Source organism: Egretta garzetta, unplaced genomic scaffold (genome assembly GCF_000687185.1).
Source record: "Egretta garzetta isolate BGI_Z169 unplaced genomic scaffold, ASM68718v1 scaffold370, whole genome shotgun sequence".
Lineage (NCBI taxonomy): Eukaryota > Metazoa > Chordata > Aves > Pelecaniformes > Ardeidae > Egretta > Egretta garzetta.
This window is the reverse complement of record NW_009258292.1, coordinates 768,644-781,311: the sequence shown is the minus strand read 5'-3', so window position 1 is coordinate 781,311 and position 12,668 is coordinate 768,644.

The window sequence follows — 12,668 nt, the reverse complement described above, 5'->3', positions numbered from 1 at the left end:
CATTGAACGAGGCTGTGGAGGTTTCTGGTTTTGTTTAAAAACTGGCCGCCTGCAGCCTCCCCTCAGCTCCTCTGGGTACGCGTGAGCAGCTGTGGAGAGCTGCAAGGCTAGCCAACAGACCTTGTAGCCCCCACAGATGTCAATTAGTTTCTCTCGGGCTTCCTTTGGCTACACTGGGGTCTTGAGACCTCCATGTGCTGACTTATTTGTAAAGCATGAGTTATTCACTAACTCCGTGTTATTAATTAGAAGATTATCAGCTCTCGGTGGTTTGCCTGCCTGCTGCAGGGAGGTTCCAAGGAAACCCTCATACGGGCCACACTTAAGGAGAGCGTCAATTGATTACTGTGGTGGGACACTCCTGCTTTCCACATTAAGGAGCGACTGGAAGGATATGAAAGGCTTCGGAGACCCTGAGTGCCTTTCCAGGCTTGGGTAACCCAAAAAGCAGCTTGCCACAGCTGTGCCACCGCCGGCTTGGCAAGGGCTGGCCAACCACTTGCGGAGGCAAGCCTGGGGACGGGGGCCAAAGGTCTGGGGAATACATGCAAAGGGCCCGTGTTGGGCTGTAAGGGAAAAAGAAACCCCAACAAACCTGCACAAACCTTTCTGGCAACTAGAAAAAGACAAGGAGCTGGGTGCTGAAAGTGCAAGGAGGAAGGGAACAGTTAAGTACATCGCCTCTAGACACCGCAGCTTTTAAAACTAGTTAAACTGACTGCGCTCCTCTGGGAACCCATTTTAGAGGAGGCAAAATTGAGTGCATCTTTAATTTGCCTAATTTTCTTCATCCTATATATTTTTGGATCCTCCCCGCGCTAATGAATCCTTGCTGCGTTCACGGGGAGTGAAACTTGTTAGCATTAGCAGAGGTCACGGTGGCTTTTCTCCGAGCCATCAGTGTCCTTCCCATGACTCAATCAAGTATTCGGGAGGGTTGCGCCGGGGAAGGAGAGGGGTCAGCTCAACCCGCCTGAAGTTTAACCGCTTGCCTTTGAAAGGAGGCACACTTTGATCTAAGGTGTGTCATCGAGCGTGATACATAGCTGTGTGTAGGTAGAAGCTTTCGTACAGAAGAAAAGAAATCGGGAGGCCAGCTCTGCAGTAAAACAAAACTCTTGGTGCAGATAAAAACCACCAGTGAAAGCCAGAAGGAGAAGAGTTTGGGTGCAAAAGAGGGTTTGGTGATGATGCTGCTTGAAGGCCTGGAGTATCGGGTGTTTGCGATCTATGGCTTTGCCAGGCATTTTCCATGTGCTGTTGAATGAGTCACTTTTTAATCTTTCTCTGCCTCAGTTTCCCACCTGCAAGATGGGAATTTTATCTTCTCTTCATTTGTCTGCCTTATCTATACAGTCTATGAAGTTTAGGGCATTGCTTCTATTTTTGTTGTGTCTACTGCTTGGCAGTTTCATGTTCCTTGGGACCTTTAGGCATTTTCCATAACACGGGTAATAAATTTAGCGGGTTGTATCTTTTTTTTCTGCCTTTGGCCACCGAGCTCATCACATCTCACAAGCCAAATGCAGGAAAGTATCTTCACAGCATCTCTGTGGGGTCTCTGCCCCTCACCGAACAAGGTCTTATCAGGTCACAAGGAAATAATAATTAATAATCACTGCTGTCTGCCAAACTGACCCATCTCATCTGTTCTGCTTGGCAGATTGGACGGAACCATCAGTGACCCCAAAATAACTGCTCTTCTTAAGGTGGAAACACTAAACAGCAAAGTGGTTCCTGCGATTTTTAAAGGGATGATTCATGGAAAGAGAGGACCCTCGCAGGCTGTAGACCTCACACTTGCGTGACAAAGATCCCCAAATCCTTTAATGGGGTGGTTGGGAAGAGCAGAGCCCAGGCTTTAAAAGTGGCCTGTTATTTATGTGTCTCCCTTCCCTCCCTAATTTGAGATATGGCTGGATTTAAAACCATGGTGTGTGTTGTCAGTTCCTGTTGTCTTCAACCCTCGCAAGTTGTTAAGTACCTTGCTCTTCAAAAAGTCATGTCCCACATATCTCCTAAATCACCAAAAGGTGAGGCACCTCAAATTAGAGAGTGCATTTGAGAGGGTAGATTTAAGTAATTACAATTTTTTTTTTTCCATTACAGCAAAAGAGGGCTATGATCAGATTAAATCTGGCAGACCTAGCTGGAACAGTTTAAGAAGTTACCATCACCAGCTGTTTATTGCTGTTCCCCTGCCAGAGGTTACCTCCTTCTCCCCCCCGCAGACCGAGTGGAGTGAGCATAGACCTCGGCCACTGAAACGCACGGGCCCGCACCTTAGCTCCGGCTTGCTTTCATTTTGTGTGCCTACATAGCACGGCACGCAGAGAGTAAGTATCGAGGACTACTATATTCATAGCTTGGACAGTCATTTACATTTGGCATACGTAAATGTTTGGGACTGACTAATTCCTACTTTTTATGAATATGCGAGGAAAATGCATTGGAGCGTTCTGAATAATTTTCCCTATTTAAATTTTGATGTAATAGCCGATGTGATTGTTTTTGCAGAAGCACACAGATGCAATTCATTTTAAAAATAATTTACCAGTAAAAACCGCTAAACACGGTTGTGGTTTTGTCCCTTACTTTCCAAGATTTTTCAAACTATTTTTTTCCTCTTTGTTGTTTTGTTTTCCCATGGCAAACATTCAGGCTCTGTGGACACAGACTTCATGCTGCTTGAGGGAGGAGATACCAAAACGATACTGCCCTTCAGAGAATCATAATGTGAACGAGAGAAAAGAAAACTCCCTTTGTGGTCTATTTGTGCATTTCCAGGCAACCTCCCTACGCCTCGAGATCTTTCATATTCAGATACATCATCCTTATGTAATAGATAGGTTGGATGAAGTGTCCAATGTAAATTGTGCATGCTTCAAATTTCTATTACTTCTGAAGTGATTTTAAAATAAAACAGGCCCATTGGGAGAAAAATTGTATGAATATATTCGCTAATCCTGAACTGTAGTTTAAGGAAGATTTTTGGCAGGGTGGTTAAACAGACATTTCTTAATGTTGCTTTGTTTTTGGTTTTTTTATTAGACAATTGATCAGCAACAAGGCTCAACAGTAACCAGATTCTTCTGTCTCCGAGTTAGATGTGTGATGCAAACCAGGTGACTTCATGTGGTTCTCCCACTTGCCAAGTTGAACAGAAGATGTCAGAGTTAGGTCTGCTACTGGAAGCCATTTTCAACGTAAAGAATAACAAAGTAATGACTTCCCAAAATTATCAAAAATTCTGAAATTTGCTTGATATTGCCAGTACAGCAACCTCTGCCATGTCCCTGGCAGCAGATAGAGATGTGATGGCTCCCCAGTGTTTCTGCATAAAGTACTGAATACTGGATCTGCTACCCCTCGGAAAACTGTAGGAATATCTTTGTTCATTCAGACATTGTGCTCTCTACAACCGTGCTTGCCATGCCTTTCAGTGAATCCAATGAGCCATGGTGCCTTGTGCAACTGAAGATGCCCAGTAGGGGTACGTTGTCTAAAAACTAACTGGTTCTCCACTATATAAAGTACACAGATGATGCCGGTCAGGAGCAAAGTTTCCTTACCCCAAAGCAAGGCACAGTATAACTTTCAACTCCTTAAGAGTGAGCAACTAAAGCTTGTGGAGCAACTAAAGCATGTTACCAGACATGGGAATAGCTGACTGATAAGCATTTTCATAGCAATAAATTAATTATACAAACCCTTTGCCAATGTAACATCCACACTACATTGGCAGTTGCACTAACAATTGCTATTTCTTTGATAGGATCAAGGTGATGGGACTGTGGAGCAGAGTAAATAAAGGATATTGCAAGCAGACCTTCTAGGCCAAATACACAGCTCTTCCACTGATTCCAAATACTTGTTATATTGAGGTCTCCTTTTGTGCAGAGAGAAGAAGAGGCCACCAAGGACATGCAGCCTGAGTGGCAACAAGTGAAAATAAGGCAATAGATTTGCCAGCCTTGTTATTGATAGAGCTGCAAACCTGCATCCAAAAGCCTTCAGCAGTCGGAGCTGGTGCAAAGGACCAAGCAGATGGACTGGAGTAGATTCACTGAGTGTCAGATAACTGCTCCCAGCACCATCGAACAGATATTTCTGTGAGAATGATGCAAAGCTTGGAGCTCAGCTGAAAGGATCAAAGAAGGAATAGACCTCCAGAGAACTGTAGAAATGCCTCATGGGGATCACCAAGGTCTCCTACAGTTATCAATTGTCCGGAACATGTAGAAATCTGTAATAGAAATATTAAACTCAGTCTGAATGGAGAATGAATGGACATGATTGAGTGTGGGAGCACCAGATGAAAGAAGAGGTAGAAGGGATATCTGGTTTTGGCACCTAGACTAGCAGGGCATCAAAGTCATGCCAGATTTTCATGCAGCTTCTCAGTTTTGGAAAGCAAGGGAGAGCAGAAAAAAGGGGGGAGCGGAACAGGACTCGAGCCTCAAAGCACCCAGAAAAAGAGACAAAGGAGAGAGAATAAATCCTAATGATGCCAGAGGTGGGATAGGAAGGAACAAGAGAGGAAAGAAGGTAATTGCTGACAACTCTTAAAAGGGGGTACATCCAAAACCAGAACATGACCACCAGTCTAAAACCCCAAGAGATGTAAACAGGAGTTGCCAGGCTCACCTCTTGTCCTGCCTGTCAAGGAATCAGGGATCTGGGGATGCCAGCTGGGCTGTGTGGAGCCAAGACTTGGGGGCTTGGGGGCTTGTGGGTGTGAGATTGTGAGCCAAACCGACCAGTTCTGCCGAAAATAAAATCACCTTCCCTTCCTACAAGGTCTCACCCTGAGCTCTGCTGTTGTTGCTGCAAGGCTGCTCCTTAATTAATGGAGAGGGGAACAAATAGACCAAAATTTGGCATAGAGGTTTCAAAGGGAGGTTTATTCAGGTTCCTGCATCCCCCAGAAAGTACTGACTAAAGTGTGGCAGCAAACGGCCGTGGTGAAAGTCAAACCCAGATCAGGCATTTCTTCACCCCTCGCAGCAATATACCGCAAAATTAAAAGGCTGATTAATGAAGATGACATTACGACAGACAGCCCTTACAGCTCTTACATAATTCAAGGGGTAAGCTGAGATACAGGTGTTGATAGCCTAAACGCGCACCGACACAGAGCGCAGTGGAAAGGAGCATTTATAAATGATGAAAACAAACCATTTCATCAGAGCGGCTCTTCACCGGCGTGGAAAATGCAGACCCGTAAGTAGCTAGCGAAACACTGGTGTTAAAGGCGACAGGAACCAAAAGAGACTTAGCTCAATAGCTGAGGAGGCTTCGGGCCATCGGCACGGGTTCAGGCAAGCAGAGTCTCCCAGGGCCAGGAGCGAGCACTCGGTGCTCAGGGACCCGCAGATGCCAGTGTTCAGATTTGGAAGTTTTTTCTGCACACTTGGCCTCTGTCAGGGACAAGGGCGGCTACGGACCGGAGGTGTTTCTAGCTCCCACTGCTCTGCTCAGCTCCAGAGAGCCTTCTTTTTAATGCTGCTTTCGTTGCTTATTCATTTTCTTCGTGTTTAACCTTAACAGAGATTTGTTTTGACTATTGGGAGAAGGGAAGTAAGCCTAAGCAGGTGCACGGGGCTTAACTACAGCTTCGATATGCTTGGTTATATATGGATAAGTTAACAAAAAGGAAAAAAAGAAAGAAATTGAAGAAAAATGCATGAGAGCAAATTTTTTTAGTGTTAGGCCATATGTCCTTAATAATGACCTTTTGCACAAGTTACTGGAAACAGTCTGCAGATAAGAGTATTGGACTACTGAGCCTGACAGTAAAACAAGTGAGACCCAGCAATGGAATAAGTACGTATACTTTTAATGATTGTCTGTGATCCTTCTGCACTTGTATCTCATCAGAAAGTAACACTTAATTTAAAAAAAAGTATTTAAAATTTCAATAAAGCTTGCCCGTAACGTGATTCCGAGATGTTTCGTTGGTCTGAAGGGTTCTCGGGTGGCTGATAAAAATAAACCGGTTGAAAAGTGTCTGGTAGTGATTCAAAAGCATAAGCAAGGCTATGGCAGCAAACGGCCGTGGTGAAAGTCAAACCCAGATCAGGCATTTCTTCACCCCTCGCAGCAATATACCGCAAAATTAAAAGGCTGATTAATGAAGATGACATTACGACAGACAGCCCTTACAGCTCTTACATAATTCAAGGGGTAAGCTGAGATACAGGTGTTGATAGCCTAAACGCGCACCGACACAGAGCGCAGTGGAAAGGAGCATTTATAAATGATGAAAACAAACCATTTCATCAGAGCGGCTCTTCACCGGCGTGGAAAATGCAGACCCGTAAGTAGCTAGCGAAACACTGGTGTTAAAGGCGACAGGAACCAAAAGAGACTTAGCTCAATAGCTGAGGAGGCTTCGGGCCATCGGCACGGGTTCAGGCAAGCAGAGTCTCCCAGGGCCAGGAGCGAGCACTCGGTGCTCAGGGACCCGCAGATGCCAGTGTTCAGATTTGGAAGTTTTTTCTGCACACTTGGCCTCTGTCAGGGACAAGGGCGGCTACGGACCGGAGGTGTTTCTAGCTCCCACTGCTCTGCTCAGCTCCAGAGAGCCTTCTTTTTAATGCTGCTTTCGTTGCTTATTCATTTTCTTCGTGTTTAACCTTAACAGAGATTTGTTTTGACTATTGGGAGAAGGGAAGTAAGCCTAAGCAGGTGCACGGGGCTTAACTACAGCTTCGATATGCTTGGTTATATATGGATAAGTTAACAAAAAGGAAAAAAAGAAAGAAATTGAAGAAAAATGCATGAGAGCAAATTTTTTTAGTGTTAGGCCATATGTCCTTAATAATGACCTTTTGCACAAGTTACTGGAAACAGTCTGCAGATAAGAGTATTGGACTACTGAGCCTGACAGTAAAACAAGTGAGACCCAGCAATGGAATAAGTACATATACTTTTAATGATTGTCTGTGATCCTTCTGCACTTGTATCTCATCAGAAAGTAACTCTTAATTTAAAAAAAAGTATTTAAAATTTCAATAAAGCTTGCCCGTAACGTGATTCCGAGATGTTTCGTTGGTCTGAAGGGTTCTCGGGTGGCTGATAAAAATAAACCGGTTGAAAAGTGTCTGGTAGTGATTCAAAAGCATAAGCAAGGCTATTTTTTTTTTTTTATTGTCTATTCATTTATGTCTCTTCTGTCCTTCTGACAAAACTTATTTTTGGCAGGGTCCCCTTTTTCCACAGGTTTCCTCTTATTTGGTCCAAGGTCATCCACATCCTTATTCACTCTGCAGCATTTCCCCAGGCTGAATGTGTTTTTACGAAGTTTTCAGGGTTCCATGCATTCCCAACTGCTCATTGGGGGGAGATAAAAGCCCTAGCTATGTGAACAATGGCAAAAGCCATGGAGTTAAATTTAGGTAAGAGAGGTTTGACAAATCAACAAGCAAATCTCCTCTTTTAAGTACCCAGGAAAAGATGTAATAAAATTCCACAGGAATAAATGGAATTACTCCACATACAGATTCCTTTAGGAGGCCACACCCTGATCCTGAAATGGTTAGAGTAACCCCCTGTTATTCTGGGCACGTGCCACCCTGGTGTAAACAGTTGTACTGACAGTGAGTTTGGGAAATTGGTAGCCGTTTTGATAGTGTGGACTGTTCCTCCCAGCACACGCCCGATTGATAACGCCCGGTGTCGGCAGTGGGGACTGGGTGCGTGGGGCCGCACACACGGTTTCCCCGCAACGTTAAACCGTGACGTTGTCCTCAGGCCCCCGATGTTCCCTGAAGATGACAGAACCTGTGTCTGAGCACACGGTGCCCTTCTTCTTGCTCACTGCTGCCTGCCACCCCTTACCCGAATTCAGTGTGCCCATCCAGGCAGGCTAACCCAAGCACACTTACTCACATAGGATGTACACTATGTATGATAAATGAAATATAAACTGAAAAAGTCTCCCATTAAAAGGAGTCCAAGGAACACTGTGCCACCAAATGGAACCAGAAAGAGGAATTTATGACATAAAATATCAAACTTGTCTATTTTACCTGAACTGAGTGAAGTATAACTAGTAAACTGAGAATGCAGCCGATGAAAAGTGAAGTTGATTTTAAATTAAACGCGTAAGTGGATCACACTTTAAAATGTAACATTGAAGGTATTGGGTAGTGAGAAGTAGAACTGCATTCACCTCACTTAAATGTCCTTATCTAAAAGTTAGGTGTCCAGTTAAAGCTGGTGGTATGGGCTTCCTCTCCTATACTGCATAAAGAGGCTATGACCCCTATGGGGGAATTTGTCCTGTTGCATTTGCCTCACCCATCTCAGCCCCTGCTGCATGCCCCAGAGGGACAGCTCACTTTCACTTTCTGAAGGTCTGTCTTTGCCGACCCCAGAGGAATCCCAAGCAGCTCCCTCAGAGTCATGCTTAACACTAAAGCAGCGTAGGACAAGTCTTACCCTCCTATGCAATACCATGGACTCAAAAGTTATTGCCTCCCGTCTTCATAATTTATCAGGGGTTGCTCTAACACAATTTTGTTCTGGTAACCATGTGCATGGCTGTGGCCCATGCTCTACCAATGGTAATATCCCACAGTTCGAAACCAAACCCTTTCACAGTCGTTATAATAAATGCAAACGTACCTATTGCCTTCTACCGAACCAAAGATGACCTGCTCATGTACATACCAGTCTCTATACCTCTAACTGCTTCTGCATTATTCATACTCAGACTACTACGTGTACATCAGCATATATATATATAAAAAAAGGTGCATCTGTATACCTTTACATTTAAGTGTTTCTGAATGTGACTAATACAAAGACAGCTTGCACAGTGTGGGCTAGTACCTTATAATTTGAGGGTATCTAAAAAGGTAGGTAATTTATCTTGTGTTTTTAAATAACAGCTGTTTCACTGTCTGTGTGGCTTTATCTACCAACTAGCTTGTGCTGCCAGGTATCGCTGATCAAATATCAGCTTTACTTATGCCTTCTTTTTCTACGGCTATGGTTTACAATAAGGAAAATATTAAAGGTGCATGGCTCATTTAATCAGCAATTTTGCAAGGGTTTTACTTATGTCAACAAAGAACAAATTGTTTTTAGCGTCTGGTATCTCGAATGCAGTATGCAGCATAAATTATTCAAATCAAAGCAACATAAATCTTTGTACAGCAAAGGTGAAGCCGCAGAATTCATCGCTGTGTGTTACAGCTTTGGATAGGACAATGACCTCTAATCAAAACTCCTCAATACAGTCCTTACACTTAAGATGCCAACTTGCCACTAAGGACCTGATTATCTATAAATTTATGGGAACCTGCAATAACTGGTGTTTGCCTCCTGATAATGTTTTCTGACACATATCAGGAGATTCAGCTGATCTGTGTTAGAGATTATTGTACAGAATCTGCAGTTTATACAGGCAATGAGTAGACAGAAGGTCCATTTGAGACCTTTAGCTATAGAGAAGCACATAAGGAAAACTGTTTCCATAGAAACATGCCCCACAGCCGTAGTTAGTATAGGAAAAATAGTTTTATGATTATTTCAATGAAGTTTTACCTTTTGTTTTCAATGCAAGATGTATACAATAGGTTGTTGCACAGTGTGATCTCCATGTAGCTCAGGTCTTACATGTGAAATTCACCCCAAAGTGAAGGACCCCACCTTTCTCTTATGTGTTCCTAAGAGTTTTATTAGATCATGTGCACAGTGTCCACAGCAGAATGATTTTTACATAAAGCAGTACTGTTTTTCAGTATTTATTCTCTGTACAATAAATGTTTACTTTTACATTAACTCACAAAATTGTACATAAATTTCTCAGAAATTCTAGATAAAAAGCAAAGGACCAGATAAGCTTCCAACAAATCCAGGAGAGGGATGCCCAGTGATTCCAGGAGGAGATGAGTCAGGCCGAAGGACAGCTATAGAAAAACAGAGGGTGGGCATGAATAATTTGTGAACAATTTGGCAACGTCTTCTTCCCATTCAGGTCATTTCCGACTTCGATGGAAAATTTCTAACCAGTTCTCTGGAAATGACAAGGTTGGTTCATCTCCAAACTAGTTACTCCAAGCCATTTAGGAGAGCTTTTGGTCCCACTTCTTTGTGTGGTTGCAAAGGCATAAGGCAGAATCCATCTTGCGGTGGGTGGTAAGAAGACAGATCCGCACGTCCAGGTGAGATTTTTCTCCCTCTCATTTCAAAAGTGTTAACAAGGCTGCAAATTTCCCCTTCCTGCCTGGCACGTGCGTGGACTTTATTAGCTGCTTCCACGTACATATGCAATGCACAGAGTAATATGACGCTTGGATTTTTTCCTAATGAGTTTGAAATTAGTATAGTTGAACTGAACCAAGCCACACTACAGGCTGGGAAACGCATGATTAGGAGTTGGATTTTGTGCTTGGGAGAGTGAACAAGCCCAGTAAACAAGGATACAACACTGAATGTGTTGAAATCTGTTGCCATGTCAGCTGCAGCACAGGTTTTGTGTGTTTATGATAATAAGAGTGGTTATTTTGTTTCCTCTGTCATTTCCAAACAGGATTGTAATCGCATCCTCCTCAACAAATTTTGCTTGTGGACTTCATACTCATGCAAAATCAATGCAAGCTGGGTGGATATCTGTCTCAGTGTCTCTGAAAGGCACATTTTCCAGAAACCATGTTCTGTACAGTGAAGGAAGGCAGAGCCAGATAAAAGTTAGACAGTGGCATGTAATAGAATCATAGAATCATAGAATCTTTTAGGTTGGAAAAGACCTTTCAGATCATCAAGTCCAACCATTACCCTAACCCTGCCATCCCACCACTAAACCATGTCCCTAAGCACCACATGTACCCGTCTTTTAAACACTTCCAGGGATGGGGACTCAACCACTTCCCTGGGCAGCCCATTCCAATGCTTGACAACCCTTTCGGTGAAGAAATTTTTCCTAATGTCCAATCTAAACCTCTCCTAGTGCAACTTGAGGCCATTTCCTCTTGTCCTATCACTTGTTACCTGGGAGAAGAGACCGACCCCCACCTTGCTACAAGCAATAGCTTACAGGGAGGGAGGAAAGGTTCTTAACTTAGGTATGATACTGCTTAACAGAGCTGTGATCCAGGGGCTCCTCCCTCCTGCCAGCGGTCCCCGTATGATGCTAAGTTGTGAAGTTACATGCTTAAGTTGGTGCTGAAAAGTAAATGTTGTCAGTACTCCCGAATGACTCAGCCCTCCTCCAGAAGTGATGGCCTACAATCCACCAACTCAATAAAAATTAGGTTCATAAACCCCAGGCAACTGATGCAGAAACTGATTTTGGTAGAACCTGTAGCACTGCTGCCGTTTTAGGCAAGTAATTTAAAAAATGTATCTCCTTGAATTGTAAGAGACAATCAGTGGCTTCACATTTGCTAATTCTACAAGATGCCATAACAGCACTATAGAAAAAGAAAAAAAAATAAAACTGGGTAACATTTGTGCACTATTTAACAGTAACATACTAAGACCATACGAGCATGAATTGGTTTGGCTACAGAGGATTTGAAAAAGTACTTCAATAAAAAAGAACTTAATAATCCACAGTTCAGTAAGATGTAACCAAATAATTCACATATACCAGACAAATAAATACTCCCACATGCCTCCAAAGCACCTCCAAGGAAAAGTTTCTTTCCGAAACGGAGATCGCCAGCTTAGTCATTTTCTTTTCAAGTTTGCAACATGACCCATCTTGGCTTCCCAACAACTACAGCAAGACTTCAAGAAGATTTTCCTCCTAGCATTTAATTTGTTAATGGGATTTGCCTGCACCCTTCCAAAGAAGTATCAAGAAAGTTGGCCTCATTGTTCACGATGGCCAGACAAGGGGAAGAATAATTGTGTCATACAAAATCTATCCATGTTCTCCCCACAGAGACATAATTACACGTTCAAAACTTAGAGAGGTGGAAGAGTCAGCTCAGATTCCACCTAAGTCTGAAGGATTAATCTCTATGTCAATTCTAATGGTACAAAAGATCTGAGTGTAATTTCCTCTTCTGCCTTGTGGTACACCAGATTGCAGAAGATTGCATGTATTATTTTAAGGTTCTCCAGAGTAAATTTCCTCAGGCTTCCCTACAAGGACTTTCGACCACAGTACAGCGTTTAAGGGGAAGAGTATTGGAAGAAACAGAAACAGAGTTCTTAAGGAGCATAGGAAGAAAGTTTCAGAGCAGGCAGAGATGATAAAAGGGGGAGAAAATTCACAATGGTATCTGAAGATGACTGAGGAAATCTTGGCCTGATGAAAGGAAAAGACAAAATTCCCATTGACTCAGTGGAGCCCAGAGTTTACTCCAGGAGGGAAAATTGTGCTGCGAGGGAGAACTGTCAATAAAAAGCAGAAGTCTGAGATACCTCAGCAAGCTGAATTGCCACGTTTTAGTGCAAACTTGAGCGCTACGAGCATGTACTAGTAGATGCACAGAAGAAGGGAGCTGTGGCGGAAAGGGTCAATGTAAACAACTCTTGCTGCTGGCAGAATCGCCAAACACAAAATTTTGATAAAAGGTGAAAGCAGAAACAGCTTTGATTTGAGGGACTGTGGGTGCAGGCAAGGCATAAGCTTGTCCTCACTGTCAGCTGACAGGACTGAAGGAGCTGCGGGGTAACATTGCGGAGGGACCCAGCCTGATCGGGAG